This window comes from Helianthus annuus, chromosome 12 (assembly GCF_002127325.2).
Source record: "Helianthus annuus cultivar XRQ/B chromosome 12, HanXRQr2.0-SUNRISE, whole genome shotgun sequence".
Lineage (NCBI taxonomy): Eukaryota > Viridiplantae > Streptophyta > Magnoliopsida > Asterales > Asteraceae > Helianthus > Helianthus annuus.
The window spans coordinates 160,370,652-160,386,967 of NC_035444.2; positions in this window are offsets into that span (position 1 = coordinate 160,370,652).

The following is a 16,316-nucleotide window of genomic DNA, read 5'->3' on the forward strand; positions in this document are numbered from 1 at the left end:
AACCCGGTTGCGACTCAAGATCATTAGTTGCCACTCGGGAACACCCCAGTTGCGAGTCCCGTTGCGACTCGGGACCTTCTCGTTGCGACTCGAAACGGACTTTATGTTTTTGGATTTTCACCGTTGCAAGCCCAACTGATTTGGGCCGAACACTTGGATATTTGTTTACTGTTTGTTTTGGGCTGCTATTGGAATACGTGTACATTGCCATGATTATATGTGTATACATACGTGTAGCTTATACGTGCAATAGTTGAGTACGAACCTAACTTGCATAAGTAACCATGATAGGACGTGGTTGATCTCTTACTGTATACTTGAGCATTTTACTGTCTGCCGAGCAAACCCAGGTGAGTTCACACTTCTACTAAGGCATGGGATTCCCGGGTCGTGGGAATGGGATAAAGGTTACCATTGACTAAGAACGTACATATGATTTTTCCTAGACTATCACCTACCATGATCCTCGGATGTCAGGACGGTTCCGTAGGTTAGGATAACACCTACGTGGTCATATGCCAATTACTGCCTCGGATGTCAGGCACGCACGTAAAACCTACGTGTACGCATTACTTACTTCTATCCTCGGTACAAAGGATACGTAAGTGAAACCCACGTACACCCCCGCGTCTCCTATCCTCGGTTGTGAAGGATACGTGCGTAAAACCTACGTACACCCCATACGCGCTACTGTTCTCGGAAGAAGAACAGGGATGATACGAGTAGTTGATACGAATAGTCTAGTGGTCATATAACATGGGAAGCCCCCACCTATACAACTTACTATCGGCCCAGTAGAGCCACCCGTTACTTACGTTACGCACTTACTTACTGTGAACTCGCTCAACTAGTTTGTTGATCATTCTGTTACATGCCTTGCAGATCGTTAGGTACATGGAGCTTGCACAAAGAGGAGCCGGTCGTTGTGGACAAGGATCGTATTACTTTATTGGACACTTATGACATTTCAGTATTTTTTAACTTGGGTTTACAACAGTGCTTCCGCTACTTAAACAATGCTTGGTTTTGAAACATCGATCATGTCATGATGAAATACTTTAATGACTTTTATTATTTTTGAATGCTATGTTTGATATGATTGATGGCTTGATCCTGGTCATGTCACGCTCCCAAGCGGTGGTACTCCGCGTGTGGATTTTGGGGGTGTGACACTGATGAACTGGTACGTGCAAGAGAAGAAGATCGAAAGAAGGCATTGGCTCAAAAGATTACCAAGGATTTCGTGTGGGTAATAATAGCAATAAATTCAAGAAGAGAGGAACGAGGCAAGCTGCAAATCTGCCTTTTTGCAGAAACTGCAGAAAGAATCACTTTGGAAGGTGTAATGTGACCTGTAACTTTTGCAAAGCTATAGGACACCGGGAAGAAGAATGTAGAAGGAAAACAATAATTTGCTACAACTGTGGAGAACCTGGACATTTTCAAACAAAATGCCCTAAGCTAGCAAAACCAGCAGATAATAAAGCTAAGACGGCTGACGGAGCTACTAAGAAGAATGCACGAGCATTCCAGTTGACTACGCAGGAAGCGGAACTCATTCCAGATGTGATAGCCGGTACATTCTTAGTTCATAACGTTTATGCAAAAGTATTATTTGACTCTGGTGCAAACCAAAGTTTTATCAATACTTCATTCTGCCAAGCTCTTAACTTACCCTTAACCGCCCTTAGGCAGATTTTTACAGTCGAAACGGCAGATGGAAATTCTATTAACATAGATAAAGTTTTGCAAGAAGGAAAAATAGAACTTTTAGGACATAAGTTCTCTGCAAACCTGTTACCTATGAAATTAGCCGGATTCGATGTAGTATTAGGAATGGATTGGTTAGTAGCCAACCATGCTCGAATCCTTTGTGATAAGAATTCCGTAGAAATCCGTACTCCCACAGGAGAGGTAATTTTAATTACAGGAGATAAACCTCGAAAGCCACTGAAATTCATTTCAGTAATGAAGTTGGCTAGTTATTCAAGAAAACAAGAAATGGTGTATATGATTTCTGTAATCATTAACACTAAAAGTAAGGAACTACAGGACATCCCTATCGTCTCAGAATACCCAGATGTCTTACCAGAAGAATTACCTGGGTTACCACCCGATAGAGAAGTAGAGTTTAGAATTCATCTAATTCCAGGAACTACACCAATAGCCAAGGCACCTTATCGATTAGCACCCACCGAAATGCTAGAACTGAAAAAGTAGTTAGATGAATTACTAAGCAAAGGGTTTATACAACCTAGTTCATTCCCGTGGGGAGCCCCAGTGTTGTTTGTTAAAAAGAAGGATGGATCGATGAGAATGTGTATCGATTATAGGGAACTAAATAAAGTTACAATTAAGAATCGATATCCATTACCTAGGATTGACGATCTTTTTGATCAACTTCAAGGCGCTAGGTATTTTTCTAAGATAGACTTGCGCTCTGGATATCATCAATTGAAAGTACAAGAAGAAGACATACCTAAAACTGCTTTCAGAACTAGGTATGGTCATTATGAGTTTACAGTCATGCCCTTTGGACTAACAAATGCCCCAGCAGCATTTATGGACATGATGAATCGGATCTGTAAACCATATTTGGATAAATTTGTAATCGTTTTCATCGACGATATACTTATTTATTCCAAAAGTCAGGAAGAACATTGTAAGCACCTACATGCACTCTTAACTTTGTTAAGAAAAGAAAAACTTTATGCCAAATTCTCGAAGTGTGAATTCTGGCTGCAAGAGGTACAGTTTTTAGGTCACATAGTGAATCACGAAGGAATTCACGTAGATCCTGCTAAAATAGAAGCAATCACCAAATGGAAGATCCCGCAAACAGCTATGGAAATTAGAAGTTTTCTAGGCTTAGCTGGATACTACAGACGATTTAGTAAGGATTTCTCTAAGATAGCTGTACCTTTGACTAAACTGACCTGTAAAGCCGTTAAGTTTGAATGGGGAACTAGATAAGAAGAAGCTTTTAAAATTTTAAAGCACCGATTGATGAATGCTCCAATTTTAGCCTTACCCGAAGGAACAGAAGATTTTGAAGTATATTGTGATGCTTCAAAGTTAGGATTCGGATGTGTATTAATGCAACGCAAAAAGGTAATTGCGTATGCTTCCAGACAATTGAAAAAGCACGAGGAAAACTATACGACTCATGATTTAGAATTAGGAGCTATAATTTTTGCCTTTAAGATTTGGAGACACTATCTGTACGGAAGTAAGTTTACTGTTTATACAGATCACAAAAGCTTAAGGTACATATTTGGGCAAAAAGAGTTAAATATGAGGCAAAGAAGATGGATGGAAATCCTAAGCGATTACGACTGTGATATTCAATATCACGAAGGAAAGGCAAATGTAGTCGCAGATGCCTTAAGTCGTAAGTATCAGGAGAAGCAAAAGCGAGTCCGTGCTCTTAGATTAAATCTACAAGTAGATTTAATGGAGCAATTGAAGGAAATTCAAGAAACAGCAATTAAGGACGATGCTGAAGAAATGAAAGGTTATATAAAGGAACTGGAACAAGGAAGTGATGGAATTTGGAGATTCCATAAGAAGAGAATTTGGGTACCTAAGCAAGGAGAACTAAGAAATAAGATTTTAGAAGAAGCTCATAAATCTAGGTATACCGTACATCCAGGAAATAACAAAATGTACCAAGATTTAAGAAATAATTTTTGGTGGATAGGAATGAAAAATGATATAGCCAGTTATGTATCTAAGTGTCTTACCTGTTCACAAGTAAAAGCAGAACATCAGAAACCTTCAGGATTACTACAACAGCTAGAAATGCCTGTATGGAAATGGGAACTCATAACAATGGATTTTGTTACTAAGTTACCCAGAACCAGAAAAGGTAATGATGCAATTTGGGTAATTGTGGACCGATTAACCAAATCAGCTCATTTCCTACCTATAAAAGAAACCTTTAGCATGGAAAGGTTAGCAAAGTTGTACGTAGATGAAGTGGTATCTTTACATGGAGTTCCACTCTCCATTGTATCGGATAGGGATAGTCGTTTCACTTCCCATTTCTGGACTAGTTTCCAGAAAGCAATGGGAACCCGACTAAATTTAAGTACGGCATATCATCCACAAACAGACGGACAAAGTGAAAGGACAATACAAACCCTGGAAGACTTGCTTCGAGCATGTGTAATAGATTTTGGTGGTAATTGGGATAACCACTTACCCTTAATTGAATTCTCCTATAACAATAGTTATCATTCAAGCATCGAAGCTGCTCCATTCGAAGCACTGTATGGACGCAAGTGTAGAACCCCAGTTTGTTGGGCAGAAATAGGAGAAAGTCAATTATCAGGTCCAGAAATTGTACAAGAAACCACGGACAAGATAACTCAAATCAAGGAAAGACTGAAGACAGCTAGAGATCGCCAGAAAAGCTATGCAGACAATCGCCGTAAGCCACTAGAATTTCAAGTAGGAGACAAGGTACTTTTGAAAGTCTCTCCTTGGAAAGGATTAGTACGATTCGGCAAGAAAGGAAAGCTGAGTCCAAGATACGTAGGACCATTTTCAGTAATACAACGAATAGGACCAGTTGCTTATCGTTTACAACTACCAGAAGAACTAGCTGGAGTACATGATGTATTTCATATATCCAATCTCAAGAAATGTTTATCAGACGAATCCCTGGTAGTACCTCTTCAAGATGTAGAGGTAAATGAAAAGTTAAAATTCGTAGAGAAACCACTGCAAATAGAAGACAAGAAAGTCAAGTTTCTCAAACACAAGCGACTAGTGCTAGTCAAAGTCAAATGGGATTCAAAAAGAGGACCAGAATACACTTGGGAGCTGGAATCAGAAATGAAGCGGAAATATCCTCATTTATTCTAGTAAATCTCGAGGACGAGATTTTTTCTTAAGGTGGGGAGGATGTAACAACTCTCACTAAAATTAATACTTAGTAGGATAATTATCTATTATGGAAACCCTAATTGAGAAACCCAAGCAATTTTGCACTAACCCTAAAATTTTCAGAACAATCGAAATCAGGATCAGGGTCCCTAAAACTCAGGGGGGTAAACCCTAGCTGATAATTATCATAATAATTCGTTGTCTAACTTTCAAATTTACAAACTGTCAACTCACCCAAGCTACCTGGACACGAACCTACCCTACCCTACTTTTGTCATCCGTCGCGACACGCGACAGGACTTATGTCCTCTGTCGCGACACGCGGGGGGAACAAAAATTCAGTATAAATAGGTGGGGTTGGCACTTGAAGTTTACTGTTCGTTCGACGTACAAATTCACAATATTCACTGAGTTATAGTTCGATTACTATACAACACACACTAATCTCGAAACGCTGCCGCAATCAGGGTAATAACTCGATCGCTATTACGATTCAACGTCCGATCGATTATAACTATCCAATGATTGTTTAAGTGCCGCTCAAATTGAGTTTATACTTTGTTATTCACCGTGATTTCGACTTGAATGTTTGAGTGCTGTTCGAACTCGGACTATACTCTGTCATTCGTTGTGAATCCGCTGAATTATTAAGTATTGCACTTGTAAATCGTTATGAGGGTTTAATCTCGTGAATTGTCGTAACTGCTGTATTAGTTACTAACCCGTTTGTGTGTGCATTGTTATTTAAATTAGGTTAATCAAGGCTAGGCTTATACTCTGCTCGTTAAATCTGTAATGTGAGTCATTCTCTTTTTATCAAACTGTTTTACAATACTCCAAAGTATTTTCCAAAAGTTATAATTACAGGGATTAAGTCTTTGTAATCACCAAATTACAGTCGGTATGTGGGGTATTGTGCACATTACTACTGTTTGTATCATTTTAGGTGAGCGAGCCTAAATCATGATATACACTATTAGGTAGCCGGACCTAAATAGTGATTTACGTCACTTGTGGGTGAACGGACCCAACAGTGATATGACCACAGTCACAGATCCGGTCGAGTGACAAGTACTGTGGGTAGTTGGTTGATATGGAAACATTGTAATCGCTCTTAATACTGTAAATTATAACGACGTGTCATTTTAGTAAAACTGAATGATTCACTCAGTATTTCCCTGCTGACAAAACCTTTTTCAAACATGTTTCAGGTGATCTGTTGTGAGCAAAGAAAAAGTACCGTGGAGCACTACAAGCTTAGAAAAGTGGCTCAATGTAAATAAATAAAGAAACATGTTTTGAGAAAATAAAGATTTCCCAGTGAAATCACCTTATTGTAAATTATGGGATTTATCCCTATATTATATATAAACGAGCAGTTTTAATATCAAAAGATCCTTTATTAAAAAGACTTCCGCTGTCGCCTAAAATTTTTACCACGGGATTTCCTGCCTCGCGGCTCTGGACACATGTTATGGTTCAAGAGAATCAAAGTGCTTGTTGGAATTGTGATGGCCTAAAATATCATATGGGACTTTGAATTGAATACGTATTGCGAGCAAGTTTACTTGGTTTGAATAAAACGAGTTTTAATAAGGAAGTTCGGACATGATTATAACAGAAACCATGTATACCCTTCAAAAGAAAATCGAGTTTTTCAAGAAATTCATTGATTCGATATTAAAGAGTCATCGCTTTGTAAAAACGTGGTTTACAATGAAAAGATCAAGTATAGCGAAATGATATTTGAACTTTTGATAAAACAACAAATTGGAATGATGCCCTCCTATGGTCTTCATAATTCAAATGAACCATATGCGCAACAAACAGTGCATGTGTAGCGTGTGGATTTACCAAGAAATGAAATGGATCAATATTTGCTACTATGAAAGAAATCTTTATGGTATGATGATCATACGAAAGTCAACTTATTTATAGGCAGAAGTCAGAATTGCAATGAAAGAAATATAAGAACTTTATCTGGAATTTCGTGTGATAACCTTTGTTAAGTGACATTACCAAGGAATGTCGAATGAATTGAAATAGGGGATTTGCAAATGTATATGACTTCTTTTGTAGTGCCAATAATTATGACTATAATTAGATGTGCACCGATGGTTGTGAAATATTGTTCCCACGTACCTCAGCGATATTTTGATCGTTTGTAAGATCATGTGGCAAAGTGCCGCTTTTTTATTAGGAGTTCTTTTACTGATGGAATTAGTATTGGTATCATCGTGCCCAACTTTATATTTTTCAAAGGTCTTGTGTGTGATAAACTTTGACGTCTTGTGGACGTAAAATTTTAAGTTTCATGTGTTTTCTTGTGCATTAACACAACTTTATATGCTTCTTACTTGCGTTACTAGTTTATAGTAACTCATTGAAAATTCTTATACTTTTGATGGTGTCCTAACTTAATGGGTTTCCAGTATTATTTTATCGCACGAGTTACGAGACAAATGATCAAATGAAATAATGTTTGATATCGGATAAGAGATTCCTGATAAAGAAATCTAGACACATATGCTGGTGCTTTATTCCTATTTGGGTTTTGGAATTTCTTATAGATATACATATCTATATAATCATATATTTCATATGATGTAATATACATACCCTCTATAAGGTCAATGTATTTAACAGATTCATATCTCCAAAAAAAACAAGTCAGATATCAGATCATGATACTATTTAGGGAAATCTTGTCACTTGTTTGACATATTATATACCCCGTCTTATCCGGTTCGCGCCGGAGAAGTAATCTCAGTTTATCCGGACATGCTGGAGAGTCTGCTACTCTATACCCAGTTTTGCCGGAGAAAATTTTCTATTTCCCATAAATAGTATCTTTTCAAGATTTTAAAAATGCCTCTTTTATTAGGGCTTTTATCCAGAATCAAGGAAATTTGTATTTCCATACCTATCTTTATTCTAGACCAAGTAATATCTATAAGCAAGGATTAATAGCAATTAAGTGCTATTGCCTGCTAATCGTCATTCTTATGGCATACCAATATCCATTAAATTATACTTATATAAGTAATTTTATCTTAAAGCTTATATTAAGGTATAATTCTTAAGTTCAAGTCTAAATATTATCCTGAGTGCTATCAGATAATATTAAGTTCTTAATTCTCCGTTTAAACTTAGGTATTATTACAATACCTAATTGCTTAAACAAGTGGCTTAGCTTATACTAAGGCATCTTTTCTTATGTTCAAGTCTAAATATTGTTATGTGTGCTACCAGTAAATAGCAATTTCCTAACTCTTTTATTTAAGCTTAGGTGTTATTATCACAACACCTATAGGCTTAAAGCAGTGGCTCTGATACCACCTTCTGTCACGACCCCTAACTCACCCTGGACGGAATCGGGAGTCGTGAGCAGCCCAGTGGTACCAGTGATTATTTTTTTTATTTTTTTTTGAAAAATATTGCAGCTGGAATTTCATCAGGACCGTGAGTTAGGAAAAATATCAGAGTTTAGAAACACCGGATTTTATTTAAATGGATGGAATAAATTCCATGTTTTACAAAGGTAGCTTTTAATATAAAAAAAAACGATATTTCTTAATTTGATTTAATTAATAAAATAAGCCACTTCTTGAAGTCTTTCAGTGCCGAATCCAATTCTTATTCCAATCTACTGTAATTACCTGAAACGCGTTTTAAAAAGGTTTTGTCAGCAGGAAATACTGAGTGAGTTCATTCAGGTTTATACAAAAACATATTTGTTATAATTCACAGTATTAAGAGCGATTACAATGTTTCCATATCAACCAACTACCCACAATATTTGTCACTCGACCGGATCTGTGACTGTGGTCATATCACTGTTGGGTCCGTTCACCCACAAGTGACGTAAATCACTATTTAGGTCCGACTACCTAATAATGTATATCATGATTTAGGCTCGCTCACCTAAAATGATATAAATAAAAGTAATGTGCACAATACCCCACATACTGGCTGTAAACTTAGCGATTACAAAGACTTAATCCCTATAATTATAACCTTGGAAAATAATTTGGAGTATTGTAAAACAGTTGATAAAAAGAGAATGACTCACTTTATAAGCATGCAGGATTGAGTTAACAAGCTTCTTGATTTTACTTCTTCTGATAATTAAGCATGCACTTTATTATTCTGGATCTTCTGATGATTTAATACTTTGTTTGATTGTAAGTGTGTAGTTGGGAGTATTCTTGGTAGTTAAACACATAGTTTAACAGAATGGAATACGTATTTGTGTAAAACCCAAATCAAACCTTAACGGTAGTCACGAGATTCGAACCTTAACGAATTTCACAAAGTATAGTCTTATTCAGACAGTACTTTGGTATCCATTTAATGAACTCACAAAGTATAGTACTTTGGATTCCGTTTAACGAAATTCACAAAGCACAACACTTCGGCATTCGTTAGATGGTTCCTGAATCGATCGGACAGGACATCGCTTTGGTGATTATTGGTTAGAACACCAACGTATAGAGAGAAGAAGAAAAGAAATGAGCAATGAAAAATGAAATCCTATGTTCCTATTTATAGCAAGCAAGCAAGCACCTCAACAATTCTTCTGGTCGATGTGGGATACAATTGACATGTCTACCTACCTGCTTGACATGCTAGCTAGCTTGTTTATATATATTAATTCAGCTGCTTCACTCGTTTTTCTCGTATAACTTTTAAAATATGACGTTTTATAAAACGACGAATATGTCTTTAGAACGAGCATATTTTTATCTATGTTTTAACCTAAGTTTCATTAAAAACGGAGTAAGGTCAAAAAAATAATATATTTAATTATTAATATTAAACGTTCTCATACGTCCCCATATATATCTATTTTTAATAAATCTTACTTAGCTTAATTAATCTTGTTAGCTTAATTAATATTGATTAACTGATTAATTAATCATACTTAACTTAATTAACAAATTAATTAATCTACTCAGCTAACTTAGCTGCTTATTAAGTTTACTTAGCTATTAAGTACTCTAGCAGCTCCTTGCTTACGAGTTCTAATTTCTAGATACAATGGAACTCGTATTAGTGTATTAACTCAATTCAACTTTAACGATAATCACGAGATAAAACCCCCACAACGAATGACAAAGTACAATCACTTAAACATCCGTCGGATTCACAACGAATGACAGAGTATTCCCCGAGTTTGGGTGGTACTTAAACATCCTGTCGGAATCACGACTAATGACAAAGGATAACACTTAAACATCCCGTCGGATAGTTTCAGTCGATTGGAGATTGAATCGTAGCAGCGATTAGAGTTAATCCCCTAATAACGAGCAGAGTTTCGGGGTTTTAGGGCGTTGATAGAAAGAAACGGAGATACAAAGAGTAGGACGACGTTTTAGACCGTCGAACTGAGCAAATAGTTCAGGCCCCAAGCCCCTGTATTTATACCCAAAATTTGAGCCGCCCGTGAGTCGCGGAGGGATCCTCTCCCCCTGTCGCGTATCGCGGGGCGTGCCCCTATGGCCTAGGGTAGCCTCGTCACTAGCATAGCATGGGTGAGTCGATGTACGAACGAATTTCTATTTTGACAACGTATTTCGAAGATAAATATCAATTAGGGTTTTAACCCCCTTTGAGTTTTAGGGGCCCTGATCCTGATTTTGAATGTTCTGAAAATTTTAGGGTTTATGCAGAATTACTTGGGTGTCTCAATTAGGGTTTCCTTTTTATACAATTAACATAATAAGTATTAATTTTAGTGAGAGTCGTTACAGGTACTAGGGTTTATTGTCGGGCAGGTATTGGGTAGCCTAGCCTTAGTTAGGCATGGACTGATCATCTATGCTTAAACAAGGCACCGTCAACCAATATCCAACCATGATAATAACTAGTTAGGTGTACCGTTACCTAACTTAGGATTATGTAAATTATGTTAGGATGAGGTAGTACCAGATTATACTAGCAATTACTATCAATTGTTACGCATCTAGCAAGAGATGAGTTTTATGAATGCTTTCCAAATGTGAACATGCTTGTCCTAAACTGTAATACTATGGCATAATTGTTGTACTCATGTATATAACGTGAGCATGACATACACATGATATTTGTGGTCCCTTATACGTGCCGCTATGGCGGGATTTCTCACTACTACACCCGTGGTGTGGTGGGCATTAACTGTATAGTTATGTAAGTTACTGTCACAACCCCCGACCACACCCTGGGCGGGAGCCGTGAGCCAGATTACAGGTGGTATCGGTGTTTATTAAAATTTGCAGTGGAAAATATCATCAGGATCGTAGTTAGGAAATATTTCAGAGTTTGTAAAACACCAAAGTTTAATATTAAACAAATGGAATAAAACCCATATTACATTCAACTGTTTTTATAGGGATAAACCCTAATTGATAAAACATGAATTTCTTCTTTTATTCAAATAATCATAGCCACTTTATTTAAGCGTTTAGTGCTCCATAGATGACTTCTATTACCTTCACAATAAGTTACCTAAAACGCGTTTGAAAACATTTTATCAGCGTAAAATACTGGTGAGTTCATTCATTTTATAAAAAGACACATTGTTATATTTTACAGTATCAAGGGTGTTATATTTTACAGTATCAAACATTTTAGTAGTTAATATTAGTATTACTATTAGTATTACTATTAGTAGTAATATATTATTAGTACTTGTGCTAGTATTACTTTTAGGTACTAGGGATTATTGTCGGTGCAGGTATTGGGTAGCCTAGCCTTAGTTAGGCATGGACTGATCAGCTATGCTTAAACAAGGCATCGTTAACCAATATCCAACCATGATAATAACTAGTTAGGTGTACCGTTACCTAACTTAGGATTATGTAAATTGTGTCATGATGAGGTAGTACGGGATTATACTAGTAATTACTATAAATTGTTACGCATCTAGCAAGAGGTGACTTTTATGAATGCTTTCCAAATGTGAACATGCTTGTCCTAAACTGTAATACTATGGCATGACTATTATACACATGTATATATAACCTGAGCATGACATACACATGATATTCATGGTCCCTTATACGTGTCGCTACGACGGGATTTGTCGGTACTACACCCGTGGTGAGTGGGCATTAACTGTATGGTTATAAAAGTTACGTGGTAAAGTTGGGTTATGATGACATGGGCGGGTACAAATCATGATTAATTGATGTGATTTGTAACCTGTGTATATTCATAAACTCACCAGTAATAGCTGACGTCTTTTAAGCATGCATCACAGGTAATGATGGTTAATTAGGTGCGTGCTGCTAATCTCGGTTATGTGTGGCTAGTAGAATAAAGTATCCAAGACTTGTTTATCTAGTGGAAATTTTGTATGAACGACTAAGAATAATTTACCCAACTTTGTACTTTTAAGTTTACAACGTTTGTACCTTACAGTTAGTTGTGTAAATAAAATAAGTGTTTCCTTATAAGTTGGTATCAATTGTATATGGTGCATCCTTATCTGGGTGTGGTGTCACAATAAGCTTAATGGGATGCGTTGGAACTGGCTAAAAAGAGGATAGAGTTCCTCGTATGTATCACGACACTATCCTACCTATGCGATGGCCATGGGGTCTGACAAGCCCATTACTGGTGGTTATGAAAAGGTCATGAATGGCACAGGTTGCCCTTGGCCCAAAACATCATAGCCCATGTTGCATGCATGTCAATTGTGTTTTTGTAAACTGTATAATATGAACTCACTAGCATATAGTTGATGTCATTTTGAGTATACATGTCATAAGTAATTAGGGAGATAACGTTAAGAATAAATGGAAGATGAGTGTGACCTGAAGGCTTAAAAGTTCCTAGATGTTGAATATTGTAAATAAAAAATTTGTTGTACTCAGACTATTATAAGTTTTAATGAAAGTTCATTTTGCTTCCGCTGTAAGTATATCGGTTATATATAATTATCCGAGTTATGGTTGGGGTGTTACAACAGCTCCCTTCACAGCTAATTCTTATGTTTTTCTTAACGGCTAATGATAATCTTTTATCTTAATAATTCTAAATTAATTACTGATGTCCAAGTTTGAACTTTGGATCTCTGCACTTATGTTCCTGAGATTAATAAACAAAAAACAAGGAGAATTACCAAGAGAAAAGAATTGAACATGGAAATAAGAAAAGAAAAGATTAGTTTAATTTTGTATTCAGAGTTCGAAAAAAAAAGAAAAAAGAAAATCAGGATAAATCTTTCTCTCTCCAAATCCTTCCATTTTGAAAGAAAAGTTACGAGGAAAAAAAACTATTAACAATTTTCCTTTCTTTTCTTTATACTTCTTTTCACCTCCTTTCTTTTCTCTGTTTAAAAAAGACTCGGGGACACAACATGCCTCTACCAAGTGGTTAATTCCTATGTTATCATCCGTTTTAATACATATCTTTAATTCGTTAAATCAAATAAACAAGTAAAGACTCCTAGGAATGAGCTCGGTATGTATCGATACTGAAAATACCTGTCACGGCCCCTGACCCGGTTTGACCCGTTTCCGGAGCTGTGGGACAGAAACCACGTGATATTTGTTTAATTGAGTTTTGCAGCGGAAAATTTTAAACATCAGGATCGTTGAAAAGCTAAAATTTTTCCCGATTATTTTTATTTCACAATTCGGGATAAAACCCCGATAATTTACAATACATAAGTTTAGTGATAACTTCTTATTTTAAAACATCTTTATTCATTTTATACTGAGCCACTATTTTAAGCTTGAAATGCTTCCCAGCACTTTTCCTGATTTACAGCAGATCACCTGAAACATTTTTGAAAAAGATTTTGTCAGCGGGGAAATACTGAGTGAATCATTCATTTTACTAAAACGACACATTTGTTATAATTTACAGTATTAAGAGTTTTTACATATGTTTATTATCAACCAACATTTCAAGAATAGGTATTTGTCACAGACCAGCTCTGTGACTGTGGTCATATCACCATTGGCTGGCCCAATGAGTGACGTATGTCACAATTAGGCTCGCCCACCTAATGTGAAGGAAACAATAATAACAATACTGTGCACAATACCCCACATACCGGCTGTAATTTGGTGATTACATAAACTTAATCACTGTAATTATAACTCTGAAAAATGATTTGGAGTATTGTAAAACAGTTAATAAAAAGGGAATGACTCACATTGCAGATTTAGTGTTGATAGAATTTAGATTTAATCCCTGTTAACCTAATTTCATAATAAAGCACACAAAACAGGATTAGTGATCAATACAACGATTATGATAATTCTCCAAGATCAATTGTGACAATGAATGTCCAAGTGCAATACTTCGGCTCATTTATCAAAATGACAAACGATAAAGTATAGTACTTCAACTCGTATATCGAATTATCGACAACGACAAAGTACAATGCTTCGGCTCATTATCGAATTATCGACAACGATAAAGCATAGCCCAATGTGGCGGCACTTAGATATTCTTTGGGTATATTGATCCCGGAAACTGAATCGTAATAGCGATCGACTAATTACCCTGTTTTGCGGCAGCACCTCGATAATAGTGTGTGTGTGTTGGACTGTTTTGCTTATAACTCGGCCTATGTAACTCCGATTTTCGTCGTTCAAATGCCAAAATTCAAGTCCCAACCCCTGCTATTTATACTGAAATTTTGACACCGTCGCGTAGCGCGAGGGGTACCCCCTTAGCCGTCGCGCTACGCGAGTGACCACCCTATTTTCATAGAGTAGCCCTTCGTGCATGTAGGCTTGCTGTGTTGATGGTTTTATAAATTTCGAATTTTATAATGAGTTATGAAGATAATCGTTATTAGGGTTTTGCCCCCCCCTGAGTTTTAGGGCCCCTGATCCTGATTCTGATTGCTCTGGAAATTCTAGGGTTAGAGCAGAATTACTTGGGTGTCTCAATTTGGGTTTTCTTAATAGCTAATTACTATCCTAATTATTTAAATTTTAATGAGAGTTGTTACATCCTCCCCACCTTAGGAAAAATCTCGTCCTCGAGATTCACTGGAATAGATGAGGATACTTGCGCTTCATTTCTGATTCCAGCTCCCAAGTGTATTCTGGTCCTCTTTTTGAATTCCATTTGACTTTGACTAGTACCAGTCGTTTGTGTTTGAGAAACTTGATTTTCCTGTCTTCTATTTGTAAAGGTTTTTCTATGAATTTCAGCTTCTCATTTACCTCTATGTCTGGAAGAGGTACTACCAGAGATTCATCTGATAAACATTTCTTGAGATTGGATACATGAAATACATCATGTACTCCAGCTAGTTCTTCTGGTAGCTGTAAGCGATAGGCAACTGGCCCGATTCGTTGAATTACTGGAAATGGTCCAACATATCGGGGACTCAGTTTCCCTTTCTTACCGAATCTTACAACACCTTTCCAAGGAGATACTTTTAGAAGTACCTTGTCTCCTATTTGGAATTCAAGCGGTTTGCGACGATTATCTGCATAACTTTTCTGGCGATCTCTTGCTGTTTTTAGTCTTTCCTTGATCTGAGTTATCTTGTCAGTAGTTTCTTGTACAATTTCTGGACCTGATAATTGACTTTCTCCGATTTCTGCCCAACATACTGGAGTTCTGCACTTACGTCCGTACAGTGCTTCGAATGGTGCAGCTTCGATACTTGAATGATAACTATTGTTATAGGAGAATTCAATTAATGGTAAATGGTTATCCCAATTACCTCCAAAGTCAATTACACATGCTCTGAGCATGTCTTCCAGAGTTTGGATTGTCCTTTCACTTTGTCCGTCGGTCTGTGGATGATATGCAGTACTAAGATTAAGTCGAGTTCCCATGGATTCTTGGAAACTTGTCCAAAATCGGGAAGTGAAACGACTATCTCTATCCGATACAATGGAGAGTGGAACTCCATGTAAGGATACTATTTCATCCACATATAGCTTGGCTAATCTTTCCATGCTAAAGGTTTCCTTGATTGGTAGAAAATGAGCTGATTTGGTTAATCGGTCCACGATTACCCAAATAGCATCATTACCTTTTCTGGTTTTGGGTAACTTAGTAACAAAGTCCATTGTTATAAGTTCCCATTTCCATACAGGCATTTCTAATTGTTGCAGTAAGCCTGAAGGTTTCTGGTGTTCAGCTTTAACTTGTGAACAAGTTAAACACTTAGATACATATTCAGCTATGTCCTTTTTCATTCCTATCCACCAGAAATTTTTTCTTAAATCTTGGTACATCTTATTGTTTCCTGGGTGTACAGTATACCTAGATTTATGAGCTTCTTCTAAGATTTTCGATCGTAAATTTCCTTGTTTAGGTACCCAAATTCTGTTTTGGTGAAATTTCCAAATTCCATCATTTCCTTGTTCTAATTCTTTTAGGTAACCTTTCATTCCTTCGGTATCGTCCTTGATTGCTGTTTTCTGGATTTCTTTCACTTGTTCTCGTAAATCTACTTGTAGATT